The following is a 15,645-nucleotide window of genomic DNA, read 5'->3' as shown; positions in this document are numbered from 1 at the left end:
TTCTCATGTACTCCTTAACCTTGCCAGCAAAACAGAAAACTGCCAGTAATTATTTTTTTCTATTTAAAAAAAAAAAAAAAAAAAAAAAAAAACCCATGCCAGGAAACTAAATTGGTTTCTGGTCCTTTTCTAGCACGTCTCAATGAGCTGTGGATATGGAATTAAAGCTGAATTTCTTCACTTTTAATCAATTTAAAGATCTTTTTTTGTTTGTTTGTTTACCCTCAGCATTACGAGAGAATAGAGGCTGAAAGTTGTTTCTTTTCACAGCACAGCACCGAATCCTGTCCAGACGTGTAATTATTAACAGGAAGAGTTTTACACTTAACTGTAGAGCTTCATAAAATAACAATAACATGCATCAATTTCAGTCTTTCTCATAGCACACAAGCTTTCAAGCACACACACCAACATTTTACCTCCAAATAAAAGGTTCACAGCTTTCAAATCTGCCTCTGTTCCCCTCCTTCTAATATAAGTGATCAGGGATAAAATCCACATGTAGTCAGAAGTTTATCTGAATTTTATATTATGCTTTACAAAATTTCCTTCATTTCCATTTCCAGTCTCCATCTACTCCTGAAGAAAATATCAGGCCTATTACTTCCAAAATTCTCCACTATGTTCATAAGCTATTGTACAGTAGGTTTTAAAGCTTCTTCCACTACAGTTAAGGCTTGAGGTGAAAGCTTAAACCTTAGAAGAGTCAAGAGTTCAGCAAATATTGTTAAATGTGATTAAACACTGATATTCTAAAAGGCTGAGGAGGATAAAGTTCAATCTGGATTGTTTTTAAGAGGTTAAAATAGAGTTACTAAATACAGCACAGACAGAGTAGTCAAATGACTCCTTCACCACACCTTCAGTTAATAACACCTGTAAAATTACCAACCTATGAGCTACTCATGACAGTAACAGGAGCAGATGTTATTGCTCTTTCACAGGCACACACACACACGTCAAGAAACTGACATTTATGTCTTGGCTTCCACCAACTCCTGTGTGCAGAGGTGTGAAGCTATTATTGTCGCACACACACACACTCCATTCAGAGATATTTATAGAAGCAAAACACACCTGGGGCAGTCGTAAATGTAGAGTTTGTGAATATAAAGTTACCTGCATTGAGGGTTCTGGGTCACTGTTCTCATCCTGCTATGTGTCTGAGCATCCAGCCAAGTGCTGTGTGCATGATCAAGCATTCACAAAGAACACACTCTCTGCTTTCTCCTTGTTTATTTCTGCTTGATTTTCATTACTTTGGCAGCCAACTGATCAGTTATTGGACTAAAACATAGGCCTTAGATATCACTTTATGACTTGCAGCAGCCAACTCTAAATACGCAATTAATATCCGATTTCCTGTAAATCATATCTGACTGCAGTTACTTGGAAATGAAGAGCATTAATCATTCACTGTCATGCTTTATTTCTGCAAAGTCCTTCTTTATCAATACATCATCAAAAGCAGAGGTTGTGAGATAAGGAATTATTGTCTCTGGAGCTACAGTCAGACTGGGTGAGTCAGTGTCATATGACCTCTCTATTGCACGGTAAATGCAATAGAGATGGGACAACTAGAGAGCATTTCACAGATGGACAGATACCTGAGTGCTGTTGAAGGAGATGTGATAATGTCTGATGTGCTTTTACACAGTCTGGAGTACCTGAATGCAGGATTTGGCTGTTTTTATAAAGGGTTTGCCAGGAAGATGGTAGCTGTGGAGTGCTCTGTATAAGTTCAATGAGTTCACCTTTCAAAATAAAAAGTGTGATCCTTGTTTTCATGTACAATAATGAGTTCAATCCATACTGATTTTTTCCCCCACACAAACTTCAAAATTTACCATTAGCAAGCTATTTTCACAAAGTTGTTTTTTTAGGAGGGAAATGAGAGATACTTTAAAGTCCAAACTCCAAATAAAACTAAGCTGTAATTCTTTAATGAAGTTGCTATATGTTCAGTAGTAATACACCAGTGGATAGAGCTGCATTCCCGCTAGCTAAATGTGTTTTCTTAGCTGGCAAGCTAACTGTTAGTTAGCACCTTGCTAGCTGAGCATAAGTGTCTAAGATAATCTAAAACTGTGTTCATTTTGTATGAGTTAATGTAATCACAAATTTCTGATTTCTTACTGATCACTGTGAAACTGATCTTTCTGAAAACTCCTATATATCCAACTATGCCCTTATAATCATACAAAAATGGCTCAAACTGCTAATAACGAATATGGATGCTAATGCTAGGTGCAGCAACAACAAGAAGAGATGAAAAAATATTGTTTAACGCTGCTAGTCAACAAGTTAACAGATTAAAAAAAGGTTGTAATGTCTTCATTTTAAGGCTGCTAGACAACAAATCACATGAATTTCACTAAAGTCAAAAGTTTAGACCACTTTTACTGCTTTTAAATATCAGACCCCAAACAGCCAGTAAATACCACCTAATTTAAATTTCTGTCACACTTTCATTCATCTTCACTAATGTATAATGAACTGAATGAAAACTCCAAGATGATGCCATTCACATTTTCTGCTTCTGCAACTCGTTAAAAGTGAGAAAAATCAGCAACATTTGGATCCCTCTCTTCCTTCACCACACAGCCTCCTTGTATGTCTGTCCATCATCTTTTGGTGTCTATCTCTGTGTTGGTTTCTCAGAGGATTTGGAAAAGGAGGAGGAAATGCCAACGCTGACAGAGGAAACAAGATCTCAGCGAGGACGACGATAAAAAGCGTTTCTCACTCTGTCTCTCTCTTCTCTAAACAGGACGTTCACGTCCACACCCATCATCATAATCATCGTCACCATCACTGTCTGACAGCTACCAGCCTCCTAAAACATCCTCCTCTCTCAGTTTCAGCTGCTGTGGTGGTGAGTTCGCCGTGATGATTCAACAACTTCCTCCTGAAAGAGGAAACTGTTATATAGTTCAGTCTGTGATGATGTAAGACTAATGCTTTTAATGCGGTTTGGTGTGAAGTTTCAGTCAGCATTAAAAAACCCATCACTGCCCTGTTTTGACTAATTCTGTCTGTGTGGTATGTCTGATGCATGCTACTGGTGTCAAGTGATGTTGCATTAATGAATCTGCAGCCATGCTAATCACTGCTGAGACACAGTGGGCTCTGAGCTAAATGCTAACGTTACTTTTCGACTGATCTGATGATGGCACTAGATGAAAAGGTTACAACTTATCCTTAGGAGTACGTAAACATGCCAAACTTCACTGAAATCCATCCAATAGTTGACAAGACTCAAAACCACAGCTGTTAATCTCATGGTTGTTCTCTGGGGATGAGAAAAGTCTGTAGGATTCACCGTCCGGAAACCACGAGTGCTTGTACCAAAGTTAGAGTCAGTAAGTCCAGTAAATTTCATGGCAACTCATCCAACAGTTGAGATATTTAAGTCTAAACCCAAACATGTCAACATCACAGAATCACCAAAGACCGGTTCATACAACATACAAAATTTCATGACAGTCTGGCAAGTAGCTGTTCTTATACAGTAAGAACAGGTTCAGGCACTAAAATATGAAGTGAGGAGGGTTTCAGAAATCATGCCATAAATAGTTTACCAATTAATTCCATATAAAAGTGCAGTAAACAGAAAAAAGAACAAGAAAGCAAGATTTTGTCCCCTTCACTAACATCTCCTTGCTGGTACTTACTTCCTGTTCTTGTTTTACACCACAACACATGTTCACATCAAATATTCTCTCTGACATTACACAATCACAGAACGAGGACTAGAGATAGAAACTCCTGTGGTTGAAAAGACGGGCTGTTATGTGTCTCAGGGATCTTTACTGTTTAAAAACAGAAACTAAAATGATCTCTGCCAGTTGATAGAACAAAGAGATAATCTTATTTTGAAGAACACTTTGGGGAATCTAGCTGAGGGAAGAATATATTAAAGCACCTCTTCAGTAATCATGTTCTCCCAGAAAAAAAAGACAACATAATAATGGATGTGTTGAACATTTAAGTCCCACTTCAAAGAGCCTTTGCATGATTGCTAAGCCAACAATGTTCTTGCCGTTGCACAACTGTTTACTGACACACAGCAGACGCAGAATATAGAGTTTCTGTGTGTGTCTGTACAGTATGTGCCTGCATGAGAAGCTGTACTGGCTCCACGTATATCGGACATCTTGTATAGATTCCATGGATCTGCATGTGTTCACTCACATGTTCAACAACATTTATCCAAATACCTGATGTGACCTGTGTGTGTTTTAGAGTGATGTCGATTTGCAGCCTTAAAAAAAGGCTGAAGTGGATTAATGGGGGTCAACAGAGCATGTGACAATAACACACTAGTTAACTTAGGGATTTCTAAACTTTAAAACTGATTTTTTTTTTAGCTTTGTTTGGGGAAAAAAGGTCTTTAAAATGATCTTGTACCACCTCAGATTTAACATGAGAGAAATGTTATTTCTTCCAAAACTCCTATCTGAAAGTGGCCCCTGATAAAGTGCCATGTTTTCCCCGACTTTCCGCCAAGTTTAACTTAAAGACGGTCCGATGTGTTCGATTACAACCCTGACCAGGACACAAAGCAGCTGATTCACTGGCAGAAGGTCACAATGTCAATGCCATTTTATCTTCATTAGATAAACATCAAAACTCCACGCTGACCTTTCTTTTACAGCGGCAGCTTGGACATTCCTTTGCACGCATTTTGCAGAATTTTTACGTTTAAATTACTTCTTTAAAAAACCTGATTACAGGAAGAACGTCGCACTTCAAAAATGATCATTGAAAGGTCACATGTTTGTCTGAAAAACAAACACACAGAACAGGCACCTACTGCTGAGCACTACAGAGGAAATGTTTGCATTATGTAATTTAAAAGAATCAGACTTCATTTGTTCTCTTTTCATTAGACGAGGTTTTACGTCATGTTTTCACCCCCCGTCAGAGGATGGAGGATAGAGAGGAATCTGTTTTTTCAGAACATATGATGCAACCACCATCTGCTTTTGCGGCTGCATGACATACGTTTGTTGTGGAGATGTACTGTAGCATGACAGCGTGCAGCGCTACGTTTTACTTCTGTCAGACAGCATTTACCCTCTGGCAAATTCATATGAGACATTCATTTTTTTTACCCCCTTTGATCTTCAATGCTTTTCCATAGTTTATGTATTGTGACAGTGATACAAACCAGAGGAGAAGTGGGGAAAAAAGCAGAGGAGAGAGGACAAACAAGCAGCATTTTCTTGCATTTTCACAAAACATTTCTGCATGAACAGCATCCAGTCTTTGTTAAAGTCAAACTGAATACATCAAAATAAATATTTCATCAATGTCCTAAACCCTGCAAGCGCCAAATCCAGAGGAAAGGAACTGATTTCTTTAGATTTCAGTGGCCTTTAGATAATCTAGGACCTTACTGACCCTACTCTCTCCCTCATCTGATTCACAGCTACACAAAAACAAGAGATCAGCTGATTAGAGCAGAGATCCAAATGTGCTGTGAAAACAAAATATAACTCACTTGATCGCCAACCACACAAATCTCTGAAATCCTCTTCAATTATGAGCTTGAATTATGTTCAATTAAAATCACAGTCAGGATGAACATGGCTGTATCATCCTCTATCTGATGGATGGTTTAGACACACATAAATGTTTATATAATGGTTATTTAAAGGTATAAACATCCATTTTATTATCATCTGCACTTTCTGCAATGTTCATATTTTTACTTCACTGCACTTTTAAATTCATTTATACACAAAATCAGATGTCATTTAGTTTATTTTTACTCTTTTTAAATAGTGAATAAACTCAAATATCTAAATCAGACTGATGGACTAATTGGTTTATTTAATAAGTGCACGTAAACACTTAATGTGCCACAGTTACTGAAAAGATGCTGTACAGTCAGTGAGTCCTCTGAACTAAAGGACAAAATGATATCTTGTAATGAGAATATGGTGTTAATTTAAAAATTAAGTTGCAAATAGGTTGACACCAAATATATCCGTAAAATGTTCAGAGAGAACTTTCCATGAAAATGTCCGATCTTGCAGTGTGGTTTCCATTTTCAGCAGGACATCAACTACAACTACAGCATTATGAAAATGTTTCATGGTTATGTTCAGGGACTAACAATTCTCTGTTAAGATCAGGGAAAGATCAGGGTCTGGTTTGATATAGAGAATAATTCACAGTGACTTCAGACACATGTTTGTTTACATTTAACCAAAACCACCATCTTCTTGAGTTTTTGTCGCCTGCTTCACAGACAGAGCTGCGGATGCAAAGCCTCTGTCGCTGGTGTCAAAGTTGTCAACTTTGTATGACTGCTATCAACCCAGACCAGCTCCTGACAACTCTGCAGAGAGGTGTTGTAGGTAACCACAGGTCACAGAGACTCGAAACAGAGACGAGAGAAGTATAAAGGGAACAGCAATGCAAACATATGACACAATCACTATTCAGAAGACCAAGTATCGCCCTTTCCTTGTGCGACAGTCTCCCTAAATCAGTAAATTAGACAAACCTTTGAGCGGATAGACAGAGAAAGCGTCACTGGGTATCACCGATAACAAGAGTCCTGAGGTTAAAGGAAGTGTCATGGTGGGGACAGCTCTGACCCTGCCAACGCAGGACATGACCATCCATCTTAGGATGAAAGCCGTGTTGGGATGTGGGCACCATTTTGGGGGCGGGCAGCGATTCCTCTACAGGGAATAGACAGGAAATGTGGAAAATGCCAACCAGGGCCTTTGATGATGGAGCCCTGCCGTCTCTGACATGGAGGACGACGTTTCCTGTGTCCTCTGAACCGACACCGTCATGTGATGTCAATCGATTTTTTGCCTTTAAAACCAATTTATTTACTTCAACTGCCGACATTTTCCACAACTAACCTCTGCACTGAATCTATCTGAAGACAACAGCTCCACATCCAGTCCTTCAGAATGGATTCATGGAAAGTACCACTCTTATCCTCTCCCCATCTTTGACAAGTTGCCTACTGCTTGTGTAACTCCACTAAGTCACATTAAGAAGTGGATTTTTTGAATAAGATAACATTAACTTGGAACGACTAAGGCCAGAGCAAATCTGCTGGTACAAGCACTGCTGCCGAGAAAACTGCTCACAGCACAGTTTGGTAAGCTCAGCTTTACTAGAAGAAGGATTTAAACACATGAGGTCATCTGGTGGTTTTCAGTAATATCTTGCCCTGACTTAAATACAGCATCAGTATTTCCTGTCTTTTCCCATCAACCTCCTTTCAGTATCGTCTTCCTTTGCATCCATACATTCAAATACCTGCACGCTGCAGCTCTGCTCAATCAGCTGCAGGTCAAGGGCTTTGCTCAAGGGCACCACCGTGTTACTGCTCCCCAGGCGAGGCTCGTGACTGAAGCCCCGGAGCGACATGGCTAAACATGGCTTTTCTCAGGGAGCATCAGAGACAGCCTCCCGTGAGAGCGCAGGTCTGGAACGATCCTCCAGCCTCGGATGTCAGTAAATCAGGTGGACGCTGACGTTTGCTGTCGACCAGCAGAAGATCCATCATCAAGTCTGAAGGCAGACACGAGCGCAGAGCTGGAAAGGCCGACGCAGACGCACACAGGTGTGTACATGAAGATGGATATATATGAGCAGACAGACTGACAGTGCCTCTCTTCACCTCTTCCTTGTGCGAGTTTAGAACAAGTAGGTCTGGTTCTCTGAGGACTAGATTTCTGATTCACTTCGCACACTATAAACACACAGAGAAAGAGCAAAAGAGTGAGAGAGGAGGAGGGGAAAGAAAGATGGAAACTCTATCCTCCATGTTTCCACTGTTTTCTTTCCTGCTCCTCGCCTCAGATTTACATGGAGACTAAACACTGAGGGTTAAGAAGTGGGAATCCTGCGGTTTTCCTGTCATAACTCAACAAAGGTCTCCCCAGGACGCCGCTGAGCTGTTCACACACACACACACAGATGAATTTGTGCAGAAATCAAGGTACACCTCTACAGACAAGCAAATGTGGCGCTGCTGCATCTATAGACTGCACACATTAAAGACACGCAACACAGATGTTATCTCTTCTTTCCAGAGAAGAGAGTGATTACTTTCTCTTCAGCTACCAATTAACAAACTGCTTGACCCGAGCACTACATGCTTGTAGCATTTAACTTTCACTTCTACAGTCAGGTCAGTTGTATTTATACAGCCAGACATCAGAAAAAAAGCATACGACTCACTCTATTCTTAGATCCTCAGTTTGGGTCAGAAACTGGAGAAGAACATCTTTTAAATACTCCATGAACAGAAAATGTTTTCCGTCCTCCTGTCATCATGGTTTCTTGTTAGGTTAAATGATCAGATGAAAAAGAATTATGGTGATAATTTATGAGCTTAAAGGAGAAGACCAACAAATCCCCTTTTTTTTAGTTTTAGATATAAAATATCATCATTTATTAACGTGTGAATTCTGAGGTCTCATGACCTTGAACTTTAACCTTTAACCACCAAATTCTAACCACTTCACACTCAAGTCCGAGTGAACCTCTGCGCCAAATCTGAAGAAACTCCCTCAAGATGTTCCTGAGATATCGCCTTCACAAGAACAGGGACAGAAAACCGGAAAACCGGAAAACATGATGCCCCCGGGCCGTGGATGTTGCCGGGGTGGAGGCATCAGTAGTAGTTTTTACCAAATGTTAATCAAACTGAAGTCAGTGGTGTATTTACAGTGGAAAGATGGCATATGTGAGATAAACTCTGAATAAATGAGAGTGTTCATGTCACAGTGTGGCTCATTGATGCGTTTTTAATAGTTACTGGAAAACGACAGAGCTCTGTGGCTCAGAGGAATATACTGCACACATGATGCTTGTTAGCAGGATCAGTTCACTGTTGGTTTTGGTCTTTTTAGTGGGATTTGTTGACAGTAACACAGTTATAGACAGTAAGACAGTTTTATTACCAGTAAACTGAAAATCTGTGAAATAATAACCTGCTTTTCTTGCAGGTCAGGATGCCAAAACATGCCCAGTCCTCCCTCTGTCAGGCTGCCACATGGCTCAGAGCATCATCAGCGTGAATCACTCTCTTCTCCATGTGGCAAGAAAATCCTCTCTGAGTAAACAGGCTGAAAAGTCCTTTCAGACAACAGAATATCCTTCGTATTAAATGACACACAAAATCATTTCTAATCATGCTAACAAGCTAAAACTGCCACAGACGTGAGTGAAAGTTTAGATTTGGATCTCGCAGACAACTTTCAACTACGAAGAAGTTTAATACAACACATGCAGAGCTTCTGCAGCCACAACTTGTTTATGGCAGATCAATTAAGTTAGTTTGAAGTAATTTAGAAACCATCACATCTTGTCCGTCAGAGAGCGGTGATCATTTTTAAAACTGTAAAATGTCACACTCAGCTCTTATCTTTTCCACAACGATCAAGTATAACCAAGTTATATGTTCACAGCTTAATAAAGATAATATAATACCGGCCAATATATGATTATCTAACCCATTTTCTTCAAACTATGTACAAATACAACTTTACACTTTCAAAATCTGTGATTCAGATGTCATGTGACTTTCTTTTAACTGTATAAGGTCATTTTTGGTTTATTAGGAGCATTGGGAAGTTGAAGAAAGTTGCACAAGCAGCTGGAGATCGCTGTTGGAGACTAGAAACCGAATATCTTTAACCGTCACATCAGGCGTTTTAGTGCAGCTAAACTGCAAACCCACATAACATGGAAAGAACTGGCGTATGTCCTGCACACAATTTAAAAGTGTACATTTGTGTCATTTGAGTGCAGATTGGTATCAACCTCAAAACATCCACACAACACACAAAATTAGCTCCAAAGCAGATTGAAGTCAGCTAATCATCGCCACTGCCACATGGTCATTTATATTACACTGTGGAAAAAGACTGATTTCACAAAGAAAATAAACTACTACTACTACTATATGATCAAATAATGTTCCTCCAGGAGTAAGAACATTAGCAGTTACCAGCATTGCAACAGTCCCATTAAATCAGAACAAATGAGTCTTCCCCTCATCTCTGCAGTGAAGGCTGAACCTGCAGCTGGTAGTGCCCACTGAACGCTGGTTATATAACTCCAAGTTCGACTGATGGGAGATTACAGACTGTTTATGAGGACACCCTGAAGGCTCTGGCACTCGCTCGCAAACCACTGCTGCAGCCACACACATGCAACACACACATACAGAACACCAGATGCACAGAAACACCTCGAAGGCATCACCAGACAGACAAACAGAGCGCAGAGTGGAGCGAATTAATTGACACAAGGTTAAAACACGACGACTATTTGTCCGTCAGCACGGTGAAATTATGGAAAACTGGGACTGGGAGCCTCATTTTCTTTCTCCAGATATCACAGATGACACTAAAAAGTGTTTCAAACTCCTGCATTTATTCACTGACTTCTCTCAACTCTGCAGTGAAGTTTAGAAAATCACAGAGCTGTAGTGAAGACGTGTCAGGCCAGAGAGCAGAGGTTCAGCATGAGTCAGCAAATATATGAACCACCATCAGGTTCAGCCAGGATAAAATTAAGAGTCATACCTTATCTCACCAAGCTGCTGTCTCTATTCATTTACAGCCATCATAATGATCGATGACTTATCTCCAGTGGTAACATTTTAATTGACTGCGGTACACATCAAAACCTCATGTATCATTAATTATTTTTTAATGTAATCTTGTTTTTAAAGAAAAATGCTGGCATGTAATACAATGAACTGATCTAAGTATTGAAGCCAAAGCCTGATATATCCCACTCCTCTGTGCCATATCCTGCTGCTGTAAATACTCACTAGTGCACTGAATGTGTATTAATCCGCAGCTGAAAATAGTCCCCAACAAATACGCTGTTAACTCCTGTTTGGGTAAACTTTGTCAATAACTACCAAAAGAATTACTCACCGAGAGTCTTAAAAACCAACCAGAATTATCGACTTCAACGTATCAAGCGTCTGGAGGAGCAGACAATTAAGAGCGACCACAAATACATATAATGGGATCTGAGCTGCTGATTTCAAAAAGTGAAATATGTTCACAAAGAGAGGCTGAAGTTTAGACAGAGCGGGTAAAGACTGAGTGGATGCATGGGCAGAAATGGACAGCCAGCTCTGGATATACTGCAGCTTTCCCAAGCCTCTGGAGAAAAGGAAACATTCTCCTGTCAGGCAACGCTGAAACTTGTGGAGGTGTTATGGGAACTTCAAACTGCCTCTTTCATACAGTTTCTACAATGATTCCTTGATTCATAACAAAAACTAAATTTTGTCAGTCTTACCTTAGAAAGACCGACTTTCATTGTGCCCAGATATAGAGGATAAAAGTCCTTTGTGCTTTTCCCTAAAGACAGAGTTACAGTAAAAGTAGATATGGAGGGTACACTCCTCTGGGTGTATTTTTCTATCTGAGACAGTAGGAAACCTAAGATGCACTGGAGGTGACACCAGAGACGAGGTGGAGGTTGTGGTCGGGGCCTGAGGTAAAAAACAAACAAACCCCTCCACGAAGCACACTCTCATGTTTCTTCTCAACTTTCATCACTGATCACCCACCCTCCCATATCGTCCTCTTAAGCTTCTCCACCTCGCCCACTTTATGCCCTCAGCCTCATCTTCCCTTCCTCTCCTCTATGACATATGGTGCTCATTATGAAACGCAGCATCCAAGAAGTTAGCCAATATCCTCAGCAGCAGCACCAGCAGAAAAATAATAAAAATATAAATAAATCATTGCACCCAAATGCATAAGTCCACACGCAGACTGCAGATCATTTGATTTCTAAGTATGAGCTTAGTGCAAATCACACACAAAATCAGACACATCATATAGTTTGGCAAAAGCAATATGTGAAACAGCACACAGTAATTCAGCTGAAGGTAAATTAAACGCAGTGAAGTGTAAGAATATTCCTTCCTGATGCATTTAGTGACACAAGATTAACACTTCAAGTGATTGAAAGTGATAGAAACCAGATGAAAATCTCTCAAATGACTTGTAAAAACTTCACTTTCAAAAAGGTAAAGATGCTTTTTAACCATATAGATAAAAGTGTTGCTGTAATCAAGAAGACAGTTTGTCTGACAGGCTCTCAGGTTTATGCTAAATGCAGTAAATTTAAGTTTACATTAAAAGCAAAATACTCAAAAATGATCTTGTTTTCTTATTTAAAACATGTATAAGGTTCTTACCAGTGTGACTGTTGTTCTGCTGTGCAGTCCAAACTTCAAACTGTTACATCCTTTGCATTCATTTATATATATCCTTCTTAAAGTAGAGCAGGACAGGAAACGGTGAGATCGTTGTCATGTTTTAGCCTCCTCCTCCCTTATCTCTCGGGCCTTGTTCTGAACATTAACCTAATTCTGAACACAGAGTTGATTAAATGTAGATACTGGTGGTGGCTGAGCTGTGGTTGAATGTTTGTTACAGGGTTTGTTGCAGTGCATGTGCAGCTAATTGGGCTGATTAAGGAGGTGCTGATTACTGATTGGCTCCTGTGGTGGTGGAGCAGAGGGGAGCCTGGAAGGGACTGGCTCTCGGATTTTAAACTGATTGGACACTGAAGGAGGCAGGAATATCTAAGAGTGAACAGGAGTCAGCTTCAACTAAAGTCAATGAGCAGAGGATCTTTGGCTCTGACTGAGGATTAGTCACCGAAATTACATAAAAACACATTTTATTAATTAACCCTAGGTTCCTATCCGTGAAGATATTCTGCTCTTTCAAAGACTGAGTGATTGACTCTTAATTTAAGGTCCTGTTAGTAGATGTTCTAGAGCTTTTGGTCACATCACATGATCTTTATCAGCAGGTTGAGGTTATAAAATTGCAGATGTTAAACTTTCCATTTCACTCTCAGCACTATAAGACCTTTTTAATGTGAGATCAACCTGGACCTTGGAAACAGCAAAACAATTGAACCTTAAAGTCTGTTTACTGGTTGTCCTCCAGGAACAATGTCCCTGTTAATGTGGATAATCCACAGGCCTCAAGGCAAACAAAAGGAGTTGAGGATGATTTCATTGGTGGAAAGTTGGTGGATGGCAAAGATCTCGACAATAATAACAACAACAGACATCTACAGCCCTTTACCCTCCCACATATCAACAAACAAGAATTAAAAATACACAAATAATCCCTGAAATGGCAAAGAAAAACACCTCAAAGTCTCAAAATCAGGCTGACTAAATAGCAAGCATCAAGCATCCTTCACCTGTAAAACACTCGATCACCTCAATCTGTCGACACCAGCATGAAATCTATACCAACAACTTAATTAACAAGCTGCTGCAGGAGGGGGTGCAGAGGTCAGAGCCGCAGCTTCCAGTCCAGAAATATGACCCAAGACTCGAGATACTCAGAACTTTAATGGGATTTGGCCCTTCCTTGAGCCAAATAACATTTCAGACTTAGGTTCACAAATCAAAAAGACAAGCAAGAAATATGATTGAGCCGTACAAGCTGCACGTAACCGTGACAGAGGCAGCAGTGGAGGGGAAGAGAGAGAGAGACAGATGGAGTAAGAGTCGAGAAAGAGAGAGAGATGGAAAGGTTCTGCTGAGAGCAAAACAAGAGTTGACAGATGGGCAGATGCAGAAATAATGGTTTTGAGAGAAAAGTGATGCAGCTGTCTGGTAATGTCTGAGAGGAAGGAACGAAGAGAGAGAGAGGGAGAGCATTAAATATGTGCTATTAACTTTAAGAGTTAGCTGGACTTGGGTTTGTCGGTTGTGGCCAAGTGATGCTCCAAAGCAGATGGCTGAGGCTCTCAGGCTTCATTCGTAAAGAAGTGACCACATCATCGCACATTCACGAGCACACACTGTACTTCATGCATCTGCACTGAGTTCTCCAGCAAATGTTTGCCAAATTAGAGCATTTAAAGCATTTGGAAGCGAATACTGTTCAACACTGTTACAACAGCTTTTTGTTGTTGTTGTTGTTCTGGGTTGACAGTTTATTTCATTAGTCCAGGAGATAATTCATAAAACAGAAGCAAAAGACTCAAGACCTTTTCCAGCATCTGGAGTTCAGTGTGTTGCCCATGAGGATGAGAGCGCCTTGCTAAAGGTGTTTATCACAACTGAGAACAAGTAAATTAAATGCAGAGGTTGACAGTTCAGTGTGTGGTTCAGCAAAACCTGCCTTTTACTGCCTCATCAATCTTTTATTGTCATTATGGGATTTTGCCAAGTCAAAACTTGAGGCTTGACCATAACACAGGCAGACCATAAAAATCACATGAGAGTTACAAGTCTTCTAATCGCAGCTGAGTTTATGGTGACTTTTAGATAGCTGAGACCAAGTCCTATCAAAGCAAAGGTAGCTGCACTTCAAGTCCTTAGGGAGCAAAGTTTGAAGTAAGTCAAGTCTTGCAGCGGTCCACCCGAGACACGTCAAAGTGTTGAGTCTTGTAAAAGCTTCTCTGAGTAAAGTCACAAATATATAAGGGCTGATTTGCACTGTGGTCTTTCTTTGTAATTTTTGCAAAAGGTCAAAACTTAAAAATATTGGTGATCCATTTACAGCAAGTCTCAGTTCAAGACAAGTTTCAAATCCTCATTTCTGCAAGTCTTCATCTAACTCATCATAACTCAAAATGTGGTGATATAACATATTTCTGAAGTTTTGAACATCATGGTTTGACAATATCTTAAAAATAAAAGTCTGTGCGTGCTGGTTCGTAATCAACCACTTGGGCAAAAACTGCCATTAAGAAAACAGCACCTGAGCCAGCCATTGTTAAAGCAGAAAATGGATCTTGTGGATCTGCACTCTGACACACTGTTTGGATCTAAGAGGACACACCTATTGGCTGCCCTCAGTTTTTACTGCTCTTCAATGCAGCAGAAAAGAAAACAGATCTGAATGCATCACGGCACCCCCATGTCACAGCATAGCTCAGGTCACAGCCTGCTGAACTCTCCTTTCTGAGTAAGCAGATAGCAGGAGCTAATGTAGGTGTGTACAATTTGTTGTTTTATTTTTTTTTCAACAAGATGAGTCCTCCTCTAATCATAAAACACAGATCATGAATATTGCAACGCTGATTAACCTTTGAGCTGCCTTTTGTTGCCCCTGGCATAAACGCACATCGACACACACTGTAAAGCATTAGAGAGGGAACAGCCACGCTTCACCAACCAGCTCATAAAACGTGTTATATCTCTGTGTAATGTCTCGTCCTCGCTCAGACACTTCACACGTTTCTGTCTCAGCTTTCACCACCAGTGCATGAGGTGTTAACAGCAACAACAAAAACCTTGACATTTCATTTAGCTACCGTGACCAGTTTGCAGAAGACAGTTTCTGTAAACATATAAGCCAGTTCTTGGTTGTTTCAGTACTTTTAAAACTACGTTAGATGGAGTTTTAAAAGTACTTTTTTTGTCTTTTGCACCAAATATGCAAAACTCTGCTTATAATTCTTGATATTTTCAAAGTTTTCTGACTGAATATTGGTATTTAACACCAGCTAACAGCTGCCGATTCACAGACATGGAGCAACATAGCACTTAGAAAAGTTTCTTTTAGCTGTTTTTGGTCTCCACCAGCTCCTGAGAAAAATATCTGGCTCTTAATCTGCTAAATGTTCCACTATGACCACCAGCTAGCA

General features: G+C 40.0%; 1 protein-coding gene across 4 annotated transcripts in view; it reads right to left on the bottom strand.

Annotated features, from left to right (window-relative positions):
• Window positions 1-15,645, bottom strand: part of arhgap36 (Rho GTPase activating protein 36) — a 54,371-nt gene that overhangs the window by 36,151 nt on the left and 2,575 nt on the right. Inside the window, exon 1 of one of the 4 annotated variants that reach the window (XM_018703822.2) lies at window positions 12,218-12,550. The exons of the other annotated variants lie outside the window; for them this stretch is intronic. The gene's annotated coding sequence lies outside the window, so the exon portion shown is untranslated. Of the gene's footprint in view, window positions 1-12,217; window positions 12,551-15,645 lie in introns of those variants that run through there. 4 annotated transcript variants of the gene reach the window in all.

The sequence above is a fragment of the Lates calcarifer genome, linkage group LG14 (genome assembly GCF_001640805.2).
Source record: "Lates calcarifer isolate ASB-BC8 linkage group LG14, TLL_Latcal_v3, whole genome shotgun sequence".
NCBI classification, from domain to species: domain Eukaryota; kingdom Metazoa; phylum Chordata; class Actinopteri; family Centropomidae; genus Lates; species Lates calcarifer.
This window is presented reverse-complemented; position numbering and strand designations above follow the sequence as displayed.